This window comes from Populus nigra, chromosome 5 (assembly GCF_951802175.1).
Source record: "Populus nigra chromosome 5, ddPopNigr1.1, whole genome shotgun sequence".
NCBI classification, from domain to species: Eukaryota; Viridiplantae; Streptophyta; class Magnoliopsida; order Malpighiales; family Salicaceae; genus Populus; species Populus nigra.
The window spans coordinates 3440406-3454233 of NC_084856.1; the positions used below are offsets into that span (position 1 = coordinate 3440406).

The window sequence follows — 13828 nt, forward strand, 5'->3', positions numbered from 1 at the left end:
TCTAAAAATACTAAAATAATATTAATTTGAAGCAAATAAAAAAATTAAAATTTTTTAAAAACGCTTTTAAAATGCAAAAACAAACAGGGCATGATGAGAGTGTTTTTACCTCTCTTATCATGTTTTCAAGATTTAACAGATATTTAACTCTTTTATATAAATCCTGATATTTTTTCTAATTTCATCTTTTAAAAAAGAAAAATCAGAAAAATCCTAATAGTGTTATCAATGAAGATGAACCATATTTATCTCTCTTCTTACTTTTTCATCCTTTTTTATTTTCATTTAATAAAATCATATCCAATATTTATGGTTTTATATCTGAGGACCACCCTTTTTATTTATTTTATTATCAAATTTACTGTTTAATTTATCTTTCATTAATTAACACAAGAGATTGGTAATTATGCACTGCGTGATTTGTTGAACATTTATAAAGGTCAATATATAGTTGCTTCTTATCCAAGTTGCAAATCGCGAGGTGACAATTTAAAAATAATTAGCCAGAGAATTTTATTTTTTAGTCTTTTTTTTTAATATTAATAGTCAGGACATTTTTAGGCCAGACTTTAAAATACTAAAATTAAATTTTATCTCTCAAATTTTAAACAGGTAAATTATATTTATTTAAACTAGTATGTTCATAAAAATAAATATCGTGGTCATGAATTTTGAGGACGTACGTAAATTAATTTTTGACTGCATTAAAATCCTGCTCCAATTATTAAAGACTTTAATTATAATCCCACCATCCTCGTATAAAAAATAAATAAATCTTTTAATCTTTTAATCTTGGAAGCTATAAAAAACTACTGTGCAAAGGAATCGATACTTGAATTCACTTGGTGGGTATAGCTCCGAAAGTGTTCGTGGATATTGTTTGCTCGGAAATATAAAAGAGGTATATTTTACGTATGATCGTGCTATGCCAGTAAAATGCAAGTCACCTTGTTATGTGTTTGCAGCATTGTCTTATGTAAATTCATGATTTGGTGAGATTAATTTCTCCGATTTTCAACTTTTAGGAACTTTTAATTTATGTCGTTTGTTTAATATTATGAAAGTAATTGTTTTTTAATTTTAAAATAAATTAAAATAATATTTTTAAAAAAAAATTATTTTTGATATTAGTGCTCTAAAATGATGTAAAAGTAAGAAATAAATATGAATAAAAAATTTATTTATTTTTTAAATATTTTAAAATACCAAAACAAATTTTATCAGGACTCGAGATTAAAAAAATAGTGCAATTATAAATAAAGTAAACCCCCGTATTTGTGCCCACCAAGCAACGGTCATATTTGTATTGCTGGAGGTTTAAAGTTTTGCTAAAAGACAATTATGGCCTCATATTAACTCATGAAATGACTTAACATAATAATACAGTTGCTCGAGCATCCACAACCATTCAAGCTAAACCAAGTCCTTAGCTATAATAGTTGGTGGAAGTGAATAAAAAGTATAGTATTGTTGTTCTTCAGTTAGCTAACTATTCTAGCAAAATGAAAAGTACTCGCTATATACATAAAGCGAGTACTGCAACATTTCTCAATTAGCTGCCGGGTTGGTGGCGCGAGAGAAGGCTTGGCACAGGGTTTGCTCGCAGAGAGAAGGAAAGAGAAACCCCCAGCTGCTTTAAGCCTTGCAAAAACTGAAAACATCAAAGCAGACAGAAAAAAAGAGATGAAGTATTATAACAACTGCAATAAGAGTGATGAAGAGGCAAAGGGTTTGTTATGAAAGCTTTGGCGGTGGTTGGATGTTGGTCTTGGTACGTCGGCCTTGACGTTGGAGGTAATTAATCACGTCTTCTTCTTGTTTTTTTTCTTGGCTTAATTTCTTTATAGGTTTATCAATCTGTTAATCTTTTTGCATGAAATTGAAATAATTTGTTTGGTTCTCAAGAAACTATAAGAGGAAGGAAAGGAAAGTGAAGTGATTCGAAGTTCTGCGTGTGATATCTGCTGCTTTATTTTTTTTTATGACTAATGGATTTTTTTTTAAAAAAAAGTAGTAGTTTTTATCAAAGTTGAAGCTTTGAAAGTGGAAATCGAGGGCATCGCTATTTAAATTTCAATGTTTTTTTTCTTTACTATGTAAACAAAGAATTGAAATTAAAATGGATATTAAAAACGGGAAGTAGAACTTGTAAACTGGTTAGCTAATATTTTTACTGATGGAGAAACAAGAATTGTAAGATTTGCATCTTGTTGTTACTGCTTTTCCTCTAGTTTCTCAGAGAATATTAGCTTTACTCTTATTCTTTTTTGGGTTAGACAAGAGTTCTTCAATTTGGATTGAAGGAGGGTCAGCTTAATTTCCCAATCAAAGTGACTTGGTCTCAAAAGTTACTATATCACGAGGGCCAATTCAGTCTCAATGTGCCATTTGCAAGAAGATTTCTAACAGGAAAAAGATACTGTTAGATGTGAACTCTGGTGTTGGTAAATAAATTTTACGCATGCAAGAGCACTACCGGCCATGCTTTAAGGGTATGTCATTCTTGTAGGCTTTAATATATTTCAATCAACTTCTGGTAGCTCGATGAAGGAAGTGAGGTGCATATGGGCGTGAAATTAGTAAAATATATATAGGTTTTTTTTTATGATTTAGAAGTAATGACTTGGTCGAGAGCTGACTTTAGTTTTTTCTACAATGTAAGAGTACTTTGCACCCCTTGAGTTTAAAGGCTAAATAAAAAAAAAAAGATAAAGAGAGAGTTGTCAGGAACATGTAAACCACGAACCGATGCATGGATAATTAACACCCATTGAATACTTATGGCACGTGAAGAACCATATTGTGGCTATTCAGGGTGTTTCTGATAGAATTGGCTTCATATTGGCGCCAGGGTGATCATTCTCGTCCGACGCGTGTTAGAGTTTGATGTCCAGTGCAAGAAAGGTTGCTAGGGTTGGCCAGGAGATATGATCTCTAGAGCTTTAGTGTGCTCTCCAAGTAAATAAAGACAATTAATTTTGTTCTTCCTCTTTTTTTTTTCACTCTTTTCCCACCATAATAATAAAATGCGTGGTTATATATATATATGTAATGATAAAAATGAGGAGAAATTGTAGTAATGAAATCTTTACGAGCATTTTATATGATCAGGTTCACATTGTGCATGCAAGTATGTCATGTAGTGTTAATATAATGGTAAAAAACATGAGTTATCATAAGGATAAAATGAGAAAATAAACAAAAAGATCATCTTATCTCCTCTGGAAGGTGATGAATTAATTGATGCCAACCAGATCCAACTTAATTAATAGGTTGGCCTTGCTTGGATGTCAGGATGACAGTGTCCGATGGAAGATTTATAACTCTACCAAATTCATAAGTGTCTTGGTTATCAGATATGGTAAGAATAGAAAACATGTCAAAAAAGAAGAAGAAGAGGGAAACATGACGATTTTTGTTTAGTTTTTTTCATTTACGATGCCATTGACGTCGAGGCTGCTGTTTTAGGCCTTTTGTATATAACCTTGGACCTTAAAGGATGACGACTTAGCTTGGCCTAATGAAGTTTGAAATGACTGAATGGGTGTCACTGAACTGACTATGAGACAAATAGTGTGGTTAGGAGTGTGGTTGCGGTTTCTGACGGATGAGCAGAGGGAAATGTTGAAAACAGTGAGTCAAAATGCAGAGAATTTGTTGTCTTCGTCTCCCAAGGGTTTGTTCCCATCCCCATTGTTCTCTGACCATCACTTAAAAGTTTCTGCTGCGGGTAAATCCGGTACTGGGATTGCGGTGAGGCATGTCAGGAGATCACACTCGGGGAAGCATGTGCGTGTTAAGAAAGGTGGGTTGCAAATGGAGTGGTTATAATTTGTATGATGACTTGTGAGTAATTGCTTGCTTGATATATGCTTACTGGATGTATAGCTTCCTTTGTTTTGAATATCAATAAAAAATTTGAATCGATTTAGCTTTTTATCTTGCTTACATTAATTCATATGGTCATTCTGATGATCTAGTGCAATTGTGCCATTGTATTTTGGGATGAGATGCTTTCCGATTATCTTAAATTTATTTGAGGGATTGAAAATAGATGTATTAGAAATTAAATGACTTAATTAACTTTATAGATTTCAGATAAAATATGCTTGGATAGAAGGAAAGATCAATAGTAGTAATATGGAAATTAATTGAAAACCCACAAACAATATCGTGCTTCTTTTTTGAGAATGTGTGAAACGACTCCTTGCAATGTACTTTACTGAACTTAATAATTATTATCGCATAGTTTAAGCTTGTGGGTCAATTATCTGCATCTATTATCTGATGTTGATATTATTTTATTAAAAAGAAATTAAAATACAAGAAATAAAAAAATATAATAAATTAGTAAAAAAACCAAAACTGAAAAGACAAAAAAAAAAGGAGGACAGAAAAATATTTAAGTTGCTTGGAACCAAGCAATTTGGGAAGAAAAAGAAAAATATGGTGTGCTGGACCCGAGCATATAAATCCTAAGCCCAACTTATCGGGCTAAGTTAAATTCCAAGAAGGCGAGCCAAGTCCCTTGAATTTGGACAAGTAGCCTCCTTTCGAGCTCGTCATAAAAAGACCCTTGGCTACAAGCCGTGATGGTCTCTTATCACTTTCGTTATCAAGCTTATGACCATGGGTCCCATAGCTCTCAAGCCCATCAAACATGAACCCCTTAAGTTAGGGTTTGTAGTTCTAGGCTCGCCACTACAGTTACGTTGGAATTAAGAATCGGAAAGGACAATCCAGTTCTGTACAGTATAAAATTCATTAGATCAACTATATGAGTCTTGAATCGGGAAAAAAAAATAAATCTACATCCAAATATCACAACAAAATTAATTACACATAAAGACTAGCTCGAGTTTATGTTTTTCCTGGTGGAAATTTGATGCTTGGCTTCGGGAAATCATCTCCAGCTTAAATCCTCGCACCTATTCTACATAAGCATCAGTTAGCCATATGAGATTATTTTTACTTTGATTTGATTTTTATCAAAATAAAAATAATTAAATTAATTTTTTTTTTAAAAAAATTGAAACCGATTCAAACCGACTGGGTTCGGTTTGGTTTTTTAGGACAAAAGCGGTTCAAACCGGTTGGTTCGGTTTGACTCGATTTTTTTTCTGGTTTTGCTCGGCTTTTTTTGTTTGAATTCGGTTCGGTTAGGTTTTTTCAGTTTCAGGCTTATAAAATCAAACCGATCGATCTTTTTAAAATTTTAATTGGTTTAATCAGGTTTTTTCATGGTTTAATTTTTTCAATTATTTTTTTATTTTTTTAATTTGTTTGATTTTTTACTCTCCTTTAATTAGCCGCACGATAATTGAACAAGTTAAAAGATAAAGAATTGTTTTTTGCCCGTACGTCTAATATCAGCTTCACGCATAAATTAGCAATTTTAAATAGAGCAATAACAAAAGGGCAGATATAAAAGACGACGAGACGAGGAGATAGCTGTTGATGTCAAGTAGTGTTGCCTAAGGCATATGAATTCAAACATCATCCTCTTGCTTTGAATCATGGATGGCGTTGAATCCCAGGAGCACTGCAAGTTAAAGATCTTATCTCGAAGTCAGTCTTGAAACGAATATCATCACTCTTGGAACAGGTGCTTGGATATCCAAGAAACCATGTTTTAATAAATTTGTCAGTATTCTTTTCAAATGATGCGGCAGAATTCCATAATCATCGCACAAAAAGATTCAATTAAATCATCTATTTATAAAATTGTTTTTTCAATAATCAAAACTTTTCACTTCGACGAGGAGGTTTTTTTTTAAAAAAGAAAAGAATTGCAGTCAAATACTTGAAAAATAAATCACGAATTTTTACCAGAAGACATGCCACGCACTCATTCAAATAATTGAAAATCTTAAAATCCACTAGTCGAAGGCTCAATTTTGATGGCCAACTCTAAATTATTTATAATTGGAGTTTAGTTGAATGCTAAGCTGGTAGTTACATAGAATACTAAATTATACATATAATACACGACCTGGACATGAAAGCACATTGTTTTAAATCTTGTATAAAAGAATGTGTGGCATGCTTTGCTACGATGCTGACAGCAGCAAGCAAAAAGCTCTGGTGGTTAAAGGGGTTGATCCGAAAGGAAGCATGGATTAGACTAGCTTAAAAAAAGAGAAAGTATATCATAGATGCCCAATTCCTTTTCCTTCTTTTCTTACAAGATAGATGATTCAGAGATGCCTAGCCATGATTTCTGGGAAAACCAGAGAGGTGATTTCCTTTGATTGTATTCTGGATATAGAGCGGGAAAACGAAATTAACTAGTGTGCTTTATACAAGAAGGTAAAACATAGCATATATGAGCATAATGTAGTGCATAATTATGTACACAAAGCACATTATGATCAAACTATATACAACATATATATCGGCAAACCAGAGGACTTCACATGCTGGTAGCAGAACAGCTATAAATACTGCCTCGACCTGTATATCCTTCGTGAGAAACGGCAGGTCCATCTTCTTGTACTTAATTCACATTCCTGAACATCGCATCTGGCCAAACTGAGCTAGTTGGATTCATATTGTAGCAAACATCCTTCTACACTCTACAGAAAAGAAAAGTCTTCGTCAGGACTTCATAATTATTTTGATTGCAAAGAAGCAGCGGCTGTATTTGATTCGACCAGTATTGACCATAGGACATGCACGTCTTCACACGGGCAAGACTTCACATCCTTGTACAGAATGTATATCCCTGTACCTGTAAATAAAAAGGTCAATAATCTGCTGTCAGTGATTTGGTCCCCCAATTTATAAAGTAGAAGACGTAAAAGCCTTCAATGCGACTACGTTTGTGAAATCAGAAACAAAAGGTGAGCGAAGAAATTAAGAAAGATTTGGAATCTCAGAACCAAACTGCGGAGATGGTAAATGACACATTAAAGAAAAGATACTCGTATGGTACAGGGAATTACGCTTTCTGTGGCTGGAGTGAAGACGATCCCAGAACTTCTTCAATGGGGAGACGAAGGACTGAAGCCACCCCATTTGGAAGAAGAAGTTGGGTTTTGTTAATGGTAGGTAAAAGGTTGGAAAGAAATAGAGAGGGGTTAAAAAACGCAGGGGTTTGCTTAGACAGAGGGGATTTGTATATTACTGTTCCTTTTGGTTTTTATTAAAATTCCCTTTCATGACAAGGCTGCAATAAAACATGTCCTCTTTGGTGCTCTGTCTCTGTCACTCCTTTTTATCTCTTGTGGAAGGAGCTTAACCCCAAAGGTGCAGAAATATCCTAATTAGCTTTTACATAATCCTGTTTTCACACTAACAAAATTACAAATACTGAAGAAGTTTTGTGCCTATATGATCTTATCCTGAGCAAGAGCTTATTAATTTAACTTGTTTCTCAAGCCAAAGTTCATGTTTTTATTTGCTATTTTATCACTTAACGTCCAACCCACTTGTGAGATATCTTCCTTCCCCTCTGAAGTCCACCTCTTGGGTGTCGAATGAACTAGCCATAGGCTTTCCCAAAAATGTTAGTCATTGCAAGTTTTGTTATTTTTACTTATTTCTTTGCTCCTTTTGGTAAGAAAGTTGTCCTGCACGCCAGGATGGCTAATTAGCTTCAGCATGAAGGTCCCTCGCAGATTCTAGTCTTTACTCTTAGTAGCCTGTTTGTATTTTTGTTTCAATTTTTTTTGTATTTTCATATTGATATGATAATATTAAAAATAATTTTTTTTAAAAATAAAAAATATTATTTTAATGCATTTCCGAACGAAAAATACTTTGAAAAGCAACTACTATCACACTTTCACATACCTCTTTAGATTCAACTAAAAAGATTACTCGTCATACATTATGGTTCAGTTTATTTTTTACCAACATAAAAACAAAAATGTTTCAGAGATATCAATATTTTTAAAAGAGTAATAAAAAAATAAGAAATTTTACCAACTATTTAATTTGCTTATTTATCAAATTATCTTGTTGCCTTTAATAATATCAAATAATTAAATATAAAAGATAAAAGAACTCTCAAGAAATAAAAGCAAAAATTTTTAAATCTTAAGGGTAATGAAATAATTTAACTGTTTTAAAATTAAAAGTTCCTTAATAAAACCAAATGTTTTTTTTTTATTTTAATGATAATAAAATGATTACATTGTGAAATAAAAATGCAAAAATAAAATTTAACTTTATTTATTTTTATAATATCTAATGATTCCCATGAAAAAAATATTTTTATTTCTAAAACAAAGATAAATAATTTTATTAATCAAAAGCAAAATAGTACAAAGTAAAAATTCGAGTGCAAGCAATTGAGCTTAGCGAATTGAATGACGAAGAAATTTAATGCATGTATGCTATATGGTAGCAAAGTGATGCTTATTGGACTTGTAACTTTTAGAAGTTCCTGTCAATTACAAAGAAATCAGTGGTGAGCGGAAGGAGTGTGCGAGAATACTTCCAAGATAATTAGATCCTTAATCTTCAAGATATCGTGATTAGATTTCGATAAATTAGGGGGACAAGTCCTAATTAATTAAAATGCCGTACTGGGTTTCTTGAAATGATTGATACGAAAGATCAGATGTAGAGTGGAGATGGAGATGCGCAATTTGAGTGTGAAAATATGAAGCCAATGGATACTGGGGCAAAGCCGACTGAATTTTGAAAAGGCACCGTGTGATGAATTAGCTGTTATTTTTTAAAATTTATTTTTAATATTAGTTTGTTAAAATAATTTAAAAATATTAATTTAAAATAAAAAAATATTTTTTAGAATATAAAAACAAGCAACTTGATATACAGGAAGCAAGATTACTGCTGTCCAGCTTTCTATCGTATGGGTAAATTTGGAGGCATATAAAGGTGATTGTATGGAGCCATGCTGCTAGATGGTGTGGACCGTCCATGGCGAGAAAGTGTTTGGCGCAGGAAACATTCTATCGGATGAAGGGAGAGAGAGACGTGGCATCAGATTCTGCAGCAGATGGCTAAACACAATATTAAGCTGAGAGGTAAAATGTCATGGTGGTTGGATAGATGAGTTGTGAAATGTGAAATTGGTTGAGTGTTGTGCGGTTGAGTTTCTTAATGACAATATGCTTCAAGGACGGTTCTATTTGAAATATATGTTTCATCTAATTTCACACACACACACACACAGATATGTGTGTGTGAATGGCCTTGCCCCATAATTTTTAGACTCGACCCGGTCCAAGGTCCGGGTTTCGAGTTTCGACCGGGTCGTCCGGGTCAATTATTTTTTTTAAAAAATCAAAACGACGTTGTTTCAGTAAAAAAAAAATCAACGGGTTGCAACCGGGTTTTTGACTGGGTCTTGCTGGGTCACATCGAGTTTTTTCTTTCCATGTTTTTCTTCAATCAGGCTTGGTTCTAACCCCGGGTTGGCCGAGTCCCGAGTCGACCCGCCGGGCCGGGTTTTAAAACTATGCATTACCCCCTCAAATGCGTGCTCTTGGACTCGAACCACCCTTGGGCGTAGGGGCCATTCAATAGATCCGTTTCCTGTGGCCATATTCCACACAATAATCACGAGTCATGGCTTTTCACAGGCTGCAACTCTTGATTGTTTGGGAATGCGGTTCAATTCATGTTTTTAAAATTTTGAATTGTTTTGTTAAAATTAATATATTTTTAGTATTTTTGGATCATTTTAATGCGTTGATATCAAATATAATTTTTAAAAAATAAAAAAAATATTATTTTAAAGTATTTCTAAGTGAAAAACATTTTGAAAAACAACTAAACTATCCTCCCAACCATTATTAAATTTAGTGTCAGGCCATTCATTGCTGTGAATCAAAATAAGAAGAGATGTTCTTTGTACTTGCTAAATGACATCAGGCCTCAGTAGAGCCCTCCGTGGCCTAACACGAGAAGAGAGTGCTTGTATTTAACACTCTATTCTACAAAAACATTGTTGTTTTCGTGTGGACATAGACAGTGTTTGTATTTTTTTTATTCTTTAAGATTTTTTTCATTCATGTCACCAAACAATTTACTTTCTTTAATTCAATCCTTTTTACATGGCCACAGTTATGAATAGGATTTAATGATTTGTTTTTTAGGGGTTTATCACGATAAAAAAAGGTTCATGCATTAGATTGATGTTTAGTTTTGTAAATTAAACTTAATTTTATTGAATTTTTATAAATAAAATGTATTTAATTAATTAATTAAAAATATATTTGAGGTATTGTTTAGTAAAATATATATCAATTCTTGCATAGTTTTTAAAGAGGTTACAACATATATTGTGAACGGACACTTTTTTGTGTAGCCATTCATGATATTTGTTGTTACACATGACACGATCGAGGCTCTAAAATGGTTATCGAGGGATTTTTGGAAAAAAAATCAAAGTTTCCACCTAGTTTTTTATGGAGATTAAGAATCCTAAAACATGTATTTGTCCTATAAAATTGAGTAAAAGGTTGATTATGCTTGAGAGAAGAAAAAAATATCATCATCTCCAAGTCATTTTAAATAAAAGGTTACTCTAGTTATGTGTTTTCTAAATTTATTTCATGTATGTTATTAATTGACCTGTTATTTTGTAAGCTTATTTATAAGATATTTATTATTAATGGATGATCATGGAGTTACTGTCGGACCTTAGAATATGAGTCTTGCAACTCAATAAAATTCTCATGCTGTGTAAAAACTATGTTGGTCCATAGTTTTAAAAAAACTCATCGACTCATTGTTAAATTCATTTTAAAGTTAAAAAATATCACGCAGGGCTTATGTTGGTCACTAAAATAAGACACAGTAACCAAATTGTTAAAATCCAAGTTCAATTAAAACATGACACTAACTTAACGAAAACTCATCGACTCAATTTAAAACTCATTTTGAGGTTAAAACAAAATACATAGACCTATGTCGGTCCCTAAAAATTTAAAGACATGTTGACCTAACTATTAAAACCCAAGACATGACGCTAACTTGATGAAAACTCGTCAGTGTTGTTTTATTTTTTTTATTTGAAAATAATTTTTTACACATATATACATGCATAAAAAGGAGAAACCATTTTTTTTTTTTACAAAATGAAGCTAATGTGAATGTGAAATCCATAAAAATAAAATAAATGAACAGTAACCACGTGTGAATAGTGCAATGAATAGTATTTTGCATTTTGAATAGTAACATGCTTTTGAAAATGAATATTCACATGCACTTACGTATGTAAAAAGGTGAAAGCGATGTTTTATAAAATAAAGCTTTCGTGAATGCAAAGTCAATAAAAATAAAATAAAATAAAAATACATTGATGAATATTAGAATATGCATTTTTTTAGCATTTTCAGCAATAAACTTGCAAGTTGCAGAGAAGAATAAGAAATGAAAAAAAAAAAAAGATCCGGCGAAAAAGGCTTGTGCAGTTGTTGTTGGTGGCGGAGACGGTGGTAGTGATGGCGGTGAAGGGGTTCTGGGTGATTTTGTCTTCTCTTTTATTCCTTTTCTCTTCTTCTTGCCCCCTTCTTACCTCTAGGCTTAGAAAACTCGATTTCTCATGTCAATAAGCTTATTTATTCTTTTATCTTGCTATTCATGTTTTGTCTTTTCTCTTATTTCTCTTTATTTTTTTTCTTTTCTTCTTTTTCCTTACCCCCTAGATCAAACAAACTTCAAAAACTCAACTCAAAACTCTTTTTTTTCTTCTCTTTTATAAAGGGGGAAGAGCTTTTAGAGGTTCTCAACTCGAAACTCTCTTTTTTCTGATAAGGACCCTTGTTCTATTAGGATGAATCATAACCTTAAATGTCACCCTTTTCTTGGAAAAACATGACTAAATCACATACTACTTTTTTTTAGGTAGTTTCAAGGGTTTTATTGGCATGGTTATTCGGTGGTGGTGAGATAGGGATACCAAAGAAAAGGTAATGGTGTTTTGGTTGTGTTAGGGAGTGTAGGTGGAAAGATAAAGTGTGGTCATTTAGGCATGGGAGAGGGGTGGGGTAACAAAAAAATAAAATAAAGAAGATGGTGGTTTCTATGCACCAAAATAACATCCTTTTGATTCATGTTTTTTTTTGTTTTCTAGATGAAATGATGTCATTTCACCTAGGCAATAATGGACGTTATTTCAGTTTAAACAGGGGAAGCTTCTATTTTAAGTTAGTTCTTGGATTTTTATTTATTTTTACTAATTACACATTTTTGTCATAATTGCTTTCAATTTAGTCTATACTTGCTCATTTTCCTAATAATTGATTTCAATTTTGCTCATTTTCACAACCCTCTCATTCCTCCCCCTCTTTTAATTTAGTCTATGGATTTTTATTTTGTTAGTTTTGACCGGTTGCACTTCTTTTACCATCAATTCTTTTAATTTCTCCCATTATAACATATTTATTATTATTATTATTATTAGATTTTTTAATTTATATTTTTTCTTGCTTGCACAAAAACAAAACACATGTAAAAACTTGAAAAAACAGAACTTGGAAAAATTAAAAAGTTTTTTGTACATTTTTTTTACAAGGAATCAAAATTCGGGCCATTACAATATTTTTAATTTTTAATTTTTTTTCAATTGTTTTTCTTTATATGTATATTTTTTAATCATATAATTAAAAAAAATTGATTAAAAAAAAGGTTATTAAAGCCAACCTAATTCATGACATGTGTTACAGGTTAGCCTAGATTAACTCGAGTTGATAAAAAATACCATAATCTAAAAAAATAATAATTAAAATGATGGTTGCTTAAAATTATTTTTAGTTAAATTAAGTTTTGAACAGGAAAAATAGTTGTATTTGTACCCTCTAGATCAAATAGATCACATTACTCCACTCCATTATAATTTGATTTGAAATTCATGTTATATAAAGCCTCGTAGTAGTAGGGTCAAGTAAAATAAATAAGAAGAAGATTAATTATACTAACAAATTATTGGATTTCATTTTTAATTTTTCTAAAAAAATATAGACAAATAGCTATATAAAAAAAATATACAGCAGGACGCAACACAAGATCAAGGTCTTTTATTTGGATTTATCTTTTAGCTTTTTAATCTAGTATTATATTATTGTTAATATTTTTTTTATATTTATTGGAGCATGTAATCATCAATTAATATATTTTCAATTCACATTTTATTTTTATTTTAGTTAAAAGAAAATCTCAGCAATGCCCATATATTTTGTTTTACATTGAAATTAACTTTGATTCGACCGCGCACAATAAAATTATCTCTTGATCCTCTTATTCACAACGAAATGCAAGCATGGAGACTTAGGTGATCCACAATGAAATGCAGGTAAGCTTGTTTGGAAATGTATTTGTGATTGTTTTTTAAAGTATTTTTTATATTGAAATACATTAAAATGATATGTTTTTATTTTTTAAAAAATTATTTTTAAAATCAGCGCATCAAAAAAATTGAAAACATATCCAAAGCTTATAATATGATCCAAAAAAAATATAATAATTTTTCAATTTAATTGACTAACCATAACCTATGAATGTGTTATAATTTTATTAGAGTTTTACTTGTTTATTATAAACCTTGAATATCATGAATATATTTTTAAATAAATTTAAAAAATTCTTATGTTTCCGTTTACAACAGCATATTTAGTCTTTGTTTGGATATTGATATTGCGATCAAGACAGCAAGAAGACTCCCCAGTATACGATCAAAGAACAAGGAAGAAAGGCTCTTAACTCTCGTTATATGTACTGTGAACCAATTTCTCAAGGCCCATATCGTAAAGGGGCAACAAAAAACCTAACTACAACACTTCAAGGGCAGGCAAGAAGACGAAAGTGCAAGAGCTCAACACAAGCTCTTGAGGCCTAGAAAGAATGAATAGCC

The 13828-nt window shown here is 31.7% G+C and overlaps 1 long non-coding RNA gene across 1 annotated transcript; it reads right to left on the reverse strand.

Moving 5' to 3' along the window:
• Positions 1-6129: 6129 nt before the first annotated feature.
• LOC133694298 (uncharacterized) lies at positions 6130-7200 on the reverse strand. Its single transcript, XR_009842265.1, has 2 exons — positions 6945-7200; positions 6130-6730 (listed from the first exon to the last, which is right to left on the reverse strand). It is a non-coding gene; the product is annotated as an uncharacterized LOC133694298 (long non-coding RNA).
• Positions 7201-13828: the final 6628 nt, after the last annotated feature.